The 12,090-nt window shown below is 32.1% G+C and overlaps 1 protein-coding gene across 1 annotated transcript in view; it reads left to right on the plus strand.

Annotated features, from left to right (window-relative positions):
* Positions 1-10,618: 10,618 nt before the first annotated feature.
* Positions 10,619-12,090, plus strand: part of LOC122511935 (LIM/homeobox protein Awh) — a 51,669-nt gene continuing 50,197 nt past the window's right edge. The window contains exon 1 of the mRNA XM_043627507.1: positions 10,619-10,693. The gene's annotated coding sequence lies outside the window, so the exon portion shown is untranslated. The remainder of the gene's footprint in view (positions 10,694-12,090) is intronic.

A 12,090-nucleotide genomic window follows, 5' to 3' on the forward strand; every position in this document is an offset into this window, starting at 1 on the left:
CAGACGACAGTGAGGGAAGAACAGAGCCCTGGCAGGACTTCCAGCTTCAACAGTCGATTTAGCGGTTAGACAGTTGTTGGAAGAAAGAAGTAGAAAGAAAAGGAGTGAGTAGGAGAACCCGGAAAGAGTAGGAGGATTGTAGAGACAGTGAGAGAGCCAGTGAGAGAAAGTGGGATAGCCAGTGAGAAAAAGTAGGAGAGCCAGAGAGATAAGGGAAGAGTCGAAGAGAGTAGGAGAGCCAGAAATAGTAGGAGAGCCGGAGAGAACAGGAGAGCCAGAGAGAGAGAGTAGAAGAGCCAGAGAAAGAGAGGAGAGCCAGAAATAGGAGTTGAGATTATCATTGTAATGACGGTCCTATATAAAATAGTACCGATCATGGGGAGGGGATTGTGACGAAGTGAATTTTCGTTCTCCCTATTTGTCGAAAATTCTAAATCGTCACGTCATCCGTCGGAAAAATCCCCGAACTAGCGTGTCAATTATCGATGGTAATTAGAGAAAGCCATTACCGCCGGCTGACCTACTAGTAGTAGCGAAAGTGGGTCGCGCGGCTGGCCCACCAGAGAAAGCGATAGATGGCAGGGCCAGTACTACTTTCGGAGTGTTACTTACAAAGTACCTAACAGCTATTTCTTTATTAATATCTTATTATGGCTACAGAAGTTTAGACAGAAATTTGTCGAATGCGTATTCTTTTCATATTACATTATATTGTATATAAATTGCTCACAAATTTATAACCAAAATTAATGCTCTATTTCTGTTTTAAAATTTATACAGTACACATATTTTATAATTTAAAAAGCAAAATATAATTCCATTTGAGAAATAATTAAATGTATGGCATCCACTGACTCCGCTGACTACGAGAACTAATACAACCATAGATTCCTTGTGTTACGGTCACATATACAAGCTCGCTATACATGCCTCTTCTCGTTGCCTTATCTATCCTATGGAAACCCTCCCTTTTCCCCTTTGGGCCCACAATCTTACGGACTAGAATAGTATAACTAATTCACATGCATTATCAGCTGACAAAACGCTTTATGATGCGTACATATTTTATTTTGATTTATGCACAATTCCAAATCAATGAAATAGTAATTCGACAATAGATAAACATTTTGTTGTAACTTTTGTTAACAACGAAATGCCGGAGGACATTAAATTACATGTATATGTGTATATGTATAACTATGCGAAATGCAAAACACATATACAAGGAACTTGTATCATGTAGGACTAATATAATTACAACAAAATAAATTATATTTACCAGTATAACTAAGACGAATAATAATTTTATTAATTAAAATAATATAATTATTATTTATTTCTTAGTTATTTTAAAATAAGGTGTCGAAAAATATCATATTAATAGACTATTTCCGTTCTCACGGAGCTACCGTGAGATCTAAAACGTCAGCAAAAATGCAACGTCCAATGGGCCCATGAGTTTTCCCTACTCCTAAATTTTTGTTTTCCCCACCTTGACAAAGAAGGCAAGGGTTAGAGGCTTGTCGCAAAATTTCAATCATTGCAGTACGAATTCTCGCTTCTTCTCGAAGACACCTCTCCTGGGTCTAACCTAGAAAGTGTTTTGGGACAGAGAAATTTCGCGACAAAAAGCCCGTCCGCGACCCGGAACCCGATTTGCATGAATTAGGGCAGACGTTAAAATTTTCAAATTCTCTGAGCCGGTGGAGTCCAGTGCGGGCTGATTTTGGTGAGATTTTGGAATTGTTAATCTAATTAGCAGTTTTAAAATCTTGTTATTTATAACCGGCCGGTTGCATAGATATTGCCCGCGTCCGTCTCAAATATCGGTGGCCCACGAGTGCGATCAAAACCAATTATCGAATTATCGGTTGCATAGATATTGCCCGGACTAATTCGGTAAAAGGTAGATTCGCAGTGAGTTTTACACAGTTGTGTGAGACGGCCGGTTGCATAGATATTGCCCGCGTCCACTCACCACAGGTGCAATCTCGCAACCAAAAGAAAATTGCGCGAATCAGACGTCGCGATTTTCAGCAAAAACAAAAACAAAAGAATTTTCGCCCGACGGATGTTTCGTGATTCGAAAGAGGAATAGCTCCGCCGGTAGTTTGTAAGTAAATAAGTATCGTTTCAATCACATATTCTAACACACACACACTTTCCACTTGTAATACACTATAACCATTCTGTATTCAAAAGGTATTTTGCTATTTTAAAATAAATCATGAATTCATAAAATCAATTTCTTTACTTACCTAACTAAACCTAAAATTTAAATCGTTCTAAAAATAGTGCATTTAACGAATCAGAAGGTAACTTTTAAAAGTAGGATAACGTTCCCACAAAATTAAACAGAATAATAAAACATTCTGGCAGCTTGGTGCCTCCCCAAATCGAGATAAAGGGCCATCTCAAAAGCCTAATTAATAAATTTATTTCTGGTTTGTAACACGGAGAACGAGAGGAAGAAGACGAGCCGTGAGGAGAAATGTAGACGCTACAGGTGTCGAATGCTTTTGACGCCATAACGGAAAATTTAACTTGTCGCGCCGGTACGCCAATACCTTGCTACAAATAATTTTTTTGAATTTTTGAGTTCTTTTCGTTTTTATTTTGTAAATTTCGAGTGTTCGAAAGTGGAGCGTAAAGCTCAGAGTGGTGTTATCAATAAAGATTGGATTTGGTGTTGAAGACCAGTGTATTAATTCCTTGTGACTTTCCAACTTCTCCCTAGCTGATCTCATTTGAACGTCGTTGGAGAAATCTAGCCGAAGCCAGGGAAATTAACGAAAGGAGTTGTTGAGCCGATTCGTCGTGGGTAAGTTGTTTGCCAGTTTTGTGCCAGTCGTGTCTCGCCGTTGGAATTATTGCTTGCCAATTGTTCGAGCAGAATTCCCTCTGAGTGAAAGAGGTGTGAAATTGTTTGTTAAGAATTGAGCTGAGCCAGAGTTTTAGTTTATTAATTATCTTTAAAATTAATTGGCGCCTGACAGCGAGATTTATTTATTTAATTCTCAATCTTATTGTTGTTAAAAGCGTCGGATTTTGCCTGACGTAAAGCAGAAATTTTGAACAAAAATTTAAAATAGTTTAAATTCATACGTCACAAAATTAAATAAAAATAATTTTAATTTTAGTATAGTTTGAATAATGGGCCGTCCATAGATTACGTATCGTTAATTTTGACCCCCCCTCCCCCATGTAACACACTGTTGCACACATTAGCGCCATTTTTTTGCTTATTGTAACAAATAGCTTCACCCCCTTTCCTCCAAAAAGCGTTACGTAATATATAGAAGATCTCTAACTAGAATATTCAATTTCTTTAATTTTAAATAGGTACTTGATGATAAATTATAATTTTTATTCTTTGTTACTATTTTCAATTACATAAAGTTTTCCCTCTATATTTATTTTTCCTAATTACTTTTTTAATAAATATAAATCATTAAATATATACCATTTTTCTGGTTTTAATTATCTGAGGCTGGATTAGAATTTATGTTTATTGTTATTATTGTTAATAGTATTAAGAAACTTTTTTTGTTTATTTAATTTTCTTAAAATTAGTTTTTTTAAATTCATTTTTTTCACTTATTATACTTCTAAACTTTTCACTTAAAAAAAGAAAGAGACAGTTTAAATTTGTAAGTTAGCGCCATATAATTGTCCAACTGCAGTGCCATCTACAACATGACTTTTTTCTTGCTAGCATGCTTTTCTCATATTTATGTTAAATGCTTCTCAATTCGAGTGTCTTCGATTGTTTCGATATTAGATACTCTCCATGACTTCATGCTTTTTTAGTTGGATTGGTGCTAGTGTGTTTTTGAGGTCTCTGATTTCGAATTTGATATTATTTTTCAAAAAAATGGCGGATCCAATATGACGGAAAGTGTTTTTAAAATTTATTCAATTTGTTTGAAATTGGTTACTTGGGGGTTTCTAGGGTGGCTGATTACGAATCTGACATCAGTATGATAATTTTTGGTAAAGTCAAATTTAGTTAAATATCCTGACATTCGCTGGTAAATTTAATTTTTATAGTTTAACAGTCAACGGGTTAATAAAGAAAGTGCTTCTGTTGACAAATGTTTTCTCTTCTTTTCGCGTTGACATATTGCTGACAGCAGAAATGACGGGATCGGACTTTACGATCTTTTCACTTTTAGGAAATTTTCTTCGTTTTTTGTAATTCGTGTTTGTTCACATTCAAGTGTTTGTCTATCTTATCTTGGCAGGTCTTGGCAACTACTATTCACACACATTTTAAATGAGCGTATTACGAACATTTTTGTATATCAGACTTGGCAATACTCCGCAAAACTTTAAACTTATAAATCTTTATTGGAAAACTTTGCGTATCTCAATTGATTATTTTATGTAATTTTGATGTTTCCAATTGTCCACAGGTCTTATTTTTTAACCGATTTTATTATCTTTTTTTAAAATGAAAGCTTACAAAATTGCAAAGAGCTTTGTCGAGCCTGATTTTGAAATTTTTATTTGTTTATATTAATTTGTTTATTGCAAAGTTAACCAAAAGGAAGAATTTTTCAAATAATTTGTTCTCCCATTTATAAAATCAAATATTTAATATTCAAAACTAGTGAAAATTAATGTTAGTGTACTCCTTGAATGAAACAAAAATTAAACAGGTGAAATTTTAAAAATTATAAACAAATTAAGTTAACAAACATTGACAGCTATAACACATTGTAAAAAAAGACAATATCTTTAATGGATTTTGATAAAATTCGTTACTCGGAGGTTTTTGGGGTCGCTGATTACAAATCGGATGTTAGTTTTTTAAAATTCAAAATGGCGGATCCAATATGGCGGACGTCAAAGATAAAAATTCATCAGATTTACTTAAAATTCGTTACTCGGGGGTTTTTTGGGTCGCTGATTACAAATCGGATGTTAGTTTTTTAAAATTCAAAATGGCGGATCCAATATGGCGGACGTCAAAGTTAAAAATTCATCTGATTTACTTAAAAATCGTTATTTGGGGGTTTTTTGGGTCGCTGATTACAAATTAGATGTTAGTTTTTAAACATTTTAAATGGCGGACGTCAAAAATACAAATTTATCTGATTTACTTCAAAATCATTACTCCGGAGTTCCAACTTACCAAGGCTAATGATAATTAATTTTTTGGTGTTTGAAACAATGTATTAGCTCTGAAAAGGGCAGATTGAATGCTGATTTTTTGTTTTTCTTTATGTAATAAACGCAGTTCATACAAGCTTCGAATTACATATTTTCAACATTAAGGGAGTTTGTACATTTACACAATCAATTCATGAAAAAATAATTTATCAGAAATTGTAGATGAAATGATTATGCAATTATTACAATAACATTTAAAATAACAATCGTCCACGCGAAGTTTCGTTGCCAACGTTGGCATTCTCTTATGGCATAAATAAACATTTCTCTAATTCGACATTAAAGCTAAATTAACTGTTAATAGAAAATATGCTTCTTGAATAGGATGCATGTTCTTATGATATTGGATTCGTAATCAGCGACCCAAAAAACCCCCAAGTAACGATTTTTAAGTAAATCTGATGAATTTTTAACTTTGACGTCCGCCATATTGGATCCGCCATTTTGAATTTTTAAAAACGAACATCTGATTCGTAATCAGCGACCCAAAAAACCCCTGAGTAACGATTTTTAATTAAATCTGATGAATTTTTAACTTTGACGTTTGCGATATTGGATCCGCCATTTTGAATTTTTAAAAACGAACATCTGATTCGTAATCAGCGACCCCAAAAACCCCCGAGTAACGAATTTCAAGTAAATCTGATGAATTTTTAACTTTGACGTCCGACATATTGGATCCGCCATTTTGAATTTTTAAAAACGAACATCTGATTCGTAATCAGCGACCCCAAAAACCCTCGAGTAACGAATTTCAAGTAAATCTGATGAATTTTTGTCTTTGACATCCGCCATATTGGATCTGCCATTTTGAATTTTAAAAAACTAACATCCGATTTGTAATCAGCGACCCCAAAAACCCCCGAGTATCGAATTTTATCAAAATCCATTAAATATATTGTCTTTTTTTACAATTTGTTATAGCTGTCAATGTTTGTTAACTTAATTTGTTTATAATTTGAAAAATTTAACCTGTTTAATTTTTGTTTTATTTAAGGAGTACACTAACATTAATTTTCACTAGTTTTGAATATTAAATATTTGATTTTATAAATGGTAGAACAAATTATTTGAAAAATTCTTCCTTGTAATGATAGGGTTTTTATTTGCTGGGAATTCGCTCGCCGGATGGAGTCCGGGTTCCCTTAAACATTAATTAAATAAATAATTATCCATAGCACAGGTTTACAAATTAAAAACTTTTTTTTGCTAATCGAACAAAACATTTTTTTTCGAATAGTGGGCGTTTTTTGAGTAAGAAAATCATAGTTTTAATTTTTTTCCCTCGTGCAGTTTTTCTGTAGCTTCAAATTTTGCATTTTCAAGGTGCGACGCCACTTAAACTTACCTGTAGGAAAATTAGCTTGTCAAAATATAATAAATGAGGTATCATTGGAAAGGTTATTAAATTACCTTTCGATCCATAGGTCACAGAATGAAATTCAACAAAAATTGAGAAAGTTACAGTCGATTAAAGATGAAATTTCATGACAATTTTGATGATTTTTAGACATTTGAGTAACTTCTACTATTTTTTTCTACATCAAACAAAAAGAATGTTCAGGTTTTAATTTTTTTATTGATAGACTATATCATTACACAAATTTTGAGCCCTTGTGGACCTCGATTGGATTAAAAATGACAACTCTACACTAAATTTAGTGAACAAAGCTACATTCTTCATTTTTAGTATCCCTTAAACATTTGCAGCAAAAATTGAAGTAATAAAATTTAGTTAGGCTCTAAAATGACTAAAATCACTAATCAAGGATTTCTGAAATCGTAGATTTCGAATCCAATGTTAGTTTTCTAAATTTCAAAATGGCGGATCCAATATGGCGGACAAGTTTTTAAAAATCGATTAAATTCGTCTTAAATTCGTTACTCGGGGGTTTTCGAGGTCGCTGATTACGAATCTGATGTCAGATTTCAAAAATTAAAAATGGCGAATCCAATAGGTGCGAATTCGATGGATTTTAAAAAACTCGTTCACCATTATGAATCCATCATTTTCAATTTTCGAAATCCGACATCGGATTCGTAATCAGCGACCCCGAAAACCCCCGAGTAACGAATTTAAGACGAATTTAATCGATTTTTAAAAACTTGTCCACCATATTGGATCCGCCATTTTGAAATTTAGAAAACTAACATTGGATTCAAAATCTACGATTTCAGAAATCCTTGATTAGTGATTTCAGTAATTTTAGAGCTTAACTAAATTTTATTACTTCAATTTTTGCTGCAAATGTTTAAGGGATACTAAAAATGAAGAATGTAGTTTCGTTCGCTAAATTTAGTGTAGAATTGTCATTTTTAATCCAATCGAGGTCCATAAGGGCTCAAAATTTGTGTAATGATATAGTCTATCAATAAAAAAATTAAAACTTGAACATTCTTTCCTGTTTGATGTAGAAAAAAATAGTAGAAGTTACTCAAATGTCTAAAAATCATCAAAATTGTCATGAAATTTCATCTTTAATCGACTGTAACTTTCTCAATTTTTGTTGAATTTTATTCTGTGACCTATGGATCGAAAGGTAATTTAATAACCTTTCCAATGATACCTCATTTATTATATTTTGACAAGCTAATTTTCCTACAGGTAAGTTTAAGTGGCGTCGCACCTCGAAAATGCAAAATTTGAAGCTACAGAAAAACTGCACGAGGGAAAAAAATTAAAACTATGATTTTCTTACTCAAAAAACACCTACTATTCGAAAAAAAAATGTTTTGTTCGATTGACAATTTCACTGTAAACCAGTGTAGTTATTGGCGTAAAGCGCCATCTATTGAGCTTAATTTGATTTCTGTGATTCTAAGTAAAGGTGTGAGTCAATAACGAGGCGAGAATTAAACCTTCGAAAGAAAAGTATATTATAATAAAATGATATTTTACCAAAAAGAAATAATTAGAAATTAGAATTAACAATAATAAAGTAGAATATACTAATAATAATTCCAGTACGACGAAAATAAAATAATGATCGAGAATCTAATCGAAAAATACTAATAACAATAAAATTTCGAGACGCGAGTAAATTAACATTTACTAATTAAATAATTATTAATAGTAAAAATAACTGAGAAAGCGAGTAATAAAATATTCGATATTAGTTTACATGTGTTTTCCTTTTGTCTGAAACTATCGCATTCCATCGAGTTAATAATTCAAGAAACTAGTCTAGAATTCGTTCCATAATCTATCGTGACCGACGCGACCAAGACGTGCACTCTGAGGAAACTGAATCTGCTCTTCGTTAAGGCAGAAACAAGATTCTAATACCGGAAACGCTGCCGATATTATTGTCCGACGCGAAAGATTTGTGAATTAGGAACTCAACGGTCGATTCCTTATCCAGGGTGCTCCCTGAGGGAAGGAATCATCTCCGTAGCTTAGCCTCAGGTGTAATAAGAGCTCCTATATACACCTGGGGGCAGAGTATGGGAATAGAAAATCTTTACCACGAGGTCCTCTCGTGAGAGCTCCCGCAGGGAGGTCCAATTGGTAAAAGGGCTAGGGAGTGAGTTCGTAACCATCCTTCCCAAGGAGCTCCTTGAAGCATGTTAGGCTACGAACTGAGGAGTTTGAATCGTGTCGCGAGATATAAGAGTTTCGCTCTGTCGCGGTACGAAGAGAGCGAGTGGTGGGGGGAGCGACTGCCGGCGGCGCGAATTACGTGCGCGTTCGCTACTCTCTCCTTGCAATCACGCAGAATACAACGACGATGGCTGTACTGTACAATGCATGCTATTTGCTATATTATAGCCCATCGTTACATTGCTCTTTGCAATTTTGTAAGCTTTCATTTAAAAAAAATTAATAAAATCGGTTAAAAAATAAGGCCTATAGACCTTTTTGAAACTCAATTTGCAGGTTTGCACCACTGTGCGGTCCCATGTTAACCAGCCCAAAAAGTATCATAAAAGTTTAAGCATTGTTACTATCCAAAAACGTGAAACACAATGAAGGAAAAAGATTAGTTTTAAAAAAATAAAAATGTAAATTAAATTTTTCTGTCCATTACTCTATATAAAAATAAATAAATATATTTATTTTTTCAAATTATATATTATAGATAGGGGAACATAGTCGAGGTCGGCCCACTTTTTGACTTTTGTTTATAACTTTTTTTTTAAAATGAATTTGGATAATTGAAGTATTTTGTTATAAAGTCCTATTTAATGGGAACATTTTTTCTGTACTGAAAGAATTTTGGGCAGGCTGCAGGCTTTACATGAGTGCCGCTAGAGCTCGCTGCCTCAAGCTCGCAGTTAACCTCAAAAAGGCGAGAATCTACTCCCGAAAGGTAAGCAGCAACTCCTCAGGGGCAGCTGCTCACCTTTCGGGAGTAGATGCTCGCTTTTTTGAGGTAAGCTGCGAGCCCTGTGCAAGGGGCACTAATTTCGAACATGAAAAGCCAGCAGCCTGCCTAAAATTCTTTCAGTGTGTACAAAGTAAATTGATTGGTTTTAAAATGAAAAAGTGGACGACCTTGACAGAAAGTAACATTACCGAATTGTAACCAAAAAGAAATACGTTTCGGGATTCGATTTTTTACTTTGATTTTCTTTCAACCATGAGTCCCACAAAATATCTGCATGCTTGCCTCGACGATTCAATTTTTTTTTATCTTTTATTAATAGTTTTTCACATGATGCTCAAAACTTTTTTTGACCTTTTTTTGTACCGACGCCACAAAAAACACAATTTTCGATTCTCCGAAAATGTAATTAAGGGTGAATCTCTCAAAAAGGACAAATGACTGGTTCAAGACATTTTTCTTGAAAATATTAAAAATTAATAACAATTATGTTTGCCATACAATAGCATTTAACACTATTTAATCATATCATATGAGAAAAAAATTTCTAATTTTCTAAAATATTGCAGTTTATATTGTGTGAAAACTCCACTCCGTAACCGTACATGAAACAAATTTTATTAAAATAATAATTATTTCTTTTATTATGCAATATAATAATATTCTTAACCTATCAATATCTGTTAATTATTCTTCATTTTAATTGATTTCCGAATAGATTTGGCAAAATATTTCAATTCGTATTTTCTAGAATTAAATTACTTCTGTGCGACATTATAAACTCTACTCTGTAACTGGTCACATATATGTGTTGAAAATGTAAACAAACGCGTTAAGAGAGCTGTATACAGGTAAACAACGTTTAATATTTTGGTACAGTTAAATGTCAGTGTGAATTAAGATAAGAAAAAAGAAAATATCCAGTGTAAGTACGATTTTCAGTTGAGCAGTCTTCATCGACATAAAGAAAACTCCACTCCGTAACCACAGAAAATTCAAAATTTTAGTAAGTAAATGATAAATATATTATCAATAATCTTTGAATATTCTTTAATTTAAATAAATCATTTCAATTACCATTAGCTAATTTCTTGTAAAATGTGTTCTTTTAATATTAGAATCAATAATATTTTGGAGCTGTCCAGGAAGAGAAAACTTCACTCCGTAACCGTCAGTACATTTCAAGTTTTTTGGTAAGTAAATGAAAATTGTTATTATAAAAACTTACAATAACTGATTATTTATAAAAAATATTGCAAATACTATTCATTTTTTCCAAATTTATTATTTTTTTGATGTTAGAAGCAATTTTTATTCTGCATTAGAGAAGGAAAACTTCACTCCGTTCCATACACTCAGAGAAAAAGTTTATTTCACTTAACCAAACTGTTTAATTAATCTATTTTATTTGTCACGATAAAACAATTTTGTTGATTTAAATAAAAATTTGGTTCATTTTAATAAATACGTAAAATTTGTTTGGTTATTCGAAAGAAATTTTTTATTTGAAGTTGTCTGTTTCATTTAACCAAATTTGTGTTTTGAATAGAGAATATTGATTAGTTAAATACAATTTGTTCGACACAACACACAAATTTATTTGATTCAACCAAATCATTTTATTTGAGTCAAACAAAAATATTTGTTTGTCTCAAAAAGTACATGTGTGAATTTAAAAATGTCGATCTCACTTATTTACAGTCCGCGTTCGCGTCAAATTCATTAGTTAAATCAGTAAATTGAAGAAACAAAATTATAAGTGTCGGTTAAATAAATGCATTGTGCATTGTAAGACTTACTGCGCATATTTAATTTGTACCAGTGAGAAGAATATTTCTAATAAGTTTTTGTGAAGTTTTCAGTTGGTTGTTTCGAATAAACTTATTTCTGAGTGCATGTATAAAAATCATATATAATATGTTTAATGCAATATTTTAATTGCAATATTTTATTGGTTAATTTATGATTTATTATATGTATAATTTTAAAATATCAATAATTATATAATAAATTATAAATTAACCAATAATGTGTACTAGAAAATATTAAATTAGGAAATTTAAATATTATTAGAGGAAAATAAATAACAAAATTAAGTAAACAAAAATATTTATTTAAATGAACCAAATACGTTTACTAAAACTATTTATTTGAATCAAACAAATCTTTTCTCTTAAAATAAACAAATTTTTTAGTTATATTAAATAAAAAATTTTGGTTAAGTGTAATAACCATTTGGTTAATACAAATAAACGTATTAGAAGAAATTATTTGGTTGAATTAAACAAACGTTTGGTTGACTGTATAGCAATGCATTTATTTGGTTGATTCAACTAAAATTTGGTTGTTTCGAACAAATTTTTTTCTGAGTGTAGCCATTAGAACTTATAAAAATTAAAAATTTTTTTTTAAAACCTGAAGCATGTTACTCGGGGTTTTTTGGGGACTCTAACTGCAAATCTGACATTAATTTCTAAAAATTCAAAATGGCGGATGTAATATGGCGGACAAAATATTTTAAAATTTTCTAAAATGGCATAAATTTCGTTTCTCGGGGGTTTTTAGGGTCGCTAAATACGAATTTGATGGT

This window comes from Leptopilina heterotoma, unplaced genomic scaffold (genome assembly GCF_015476425.1).
Source record: "Leptopilina heterotoma isolate Lh14 unplaced genomic scaffold, ASM1547642v1 Lhet_91, whole genome shotgun sequence".
Classification (NCBI taxonomy): Eukaryota; Metazoa; Arthropoda; class Insecta; order Hymenoptera; family Figitidae; genus Leptopilina; species Leptopilina heterotoma.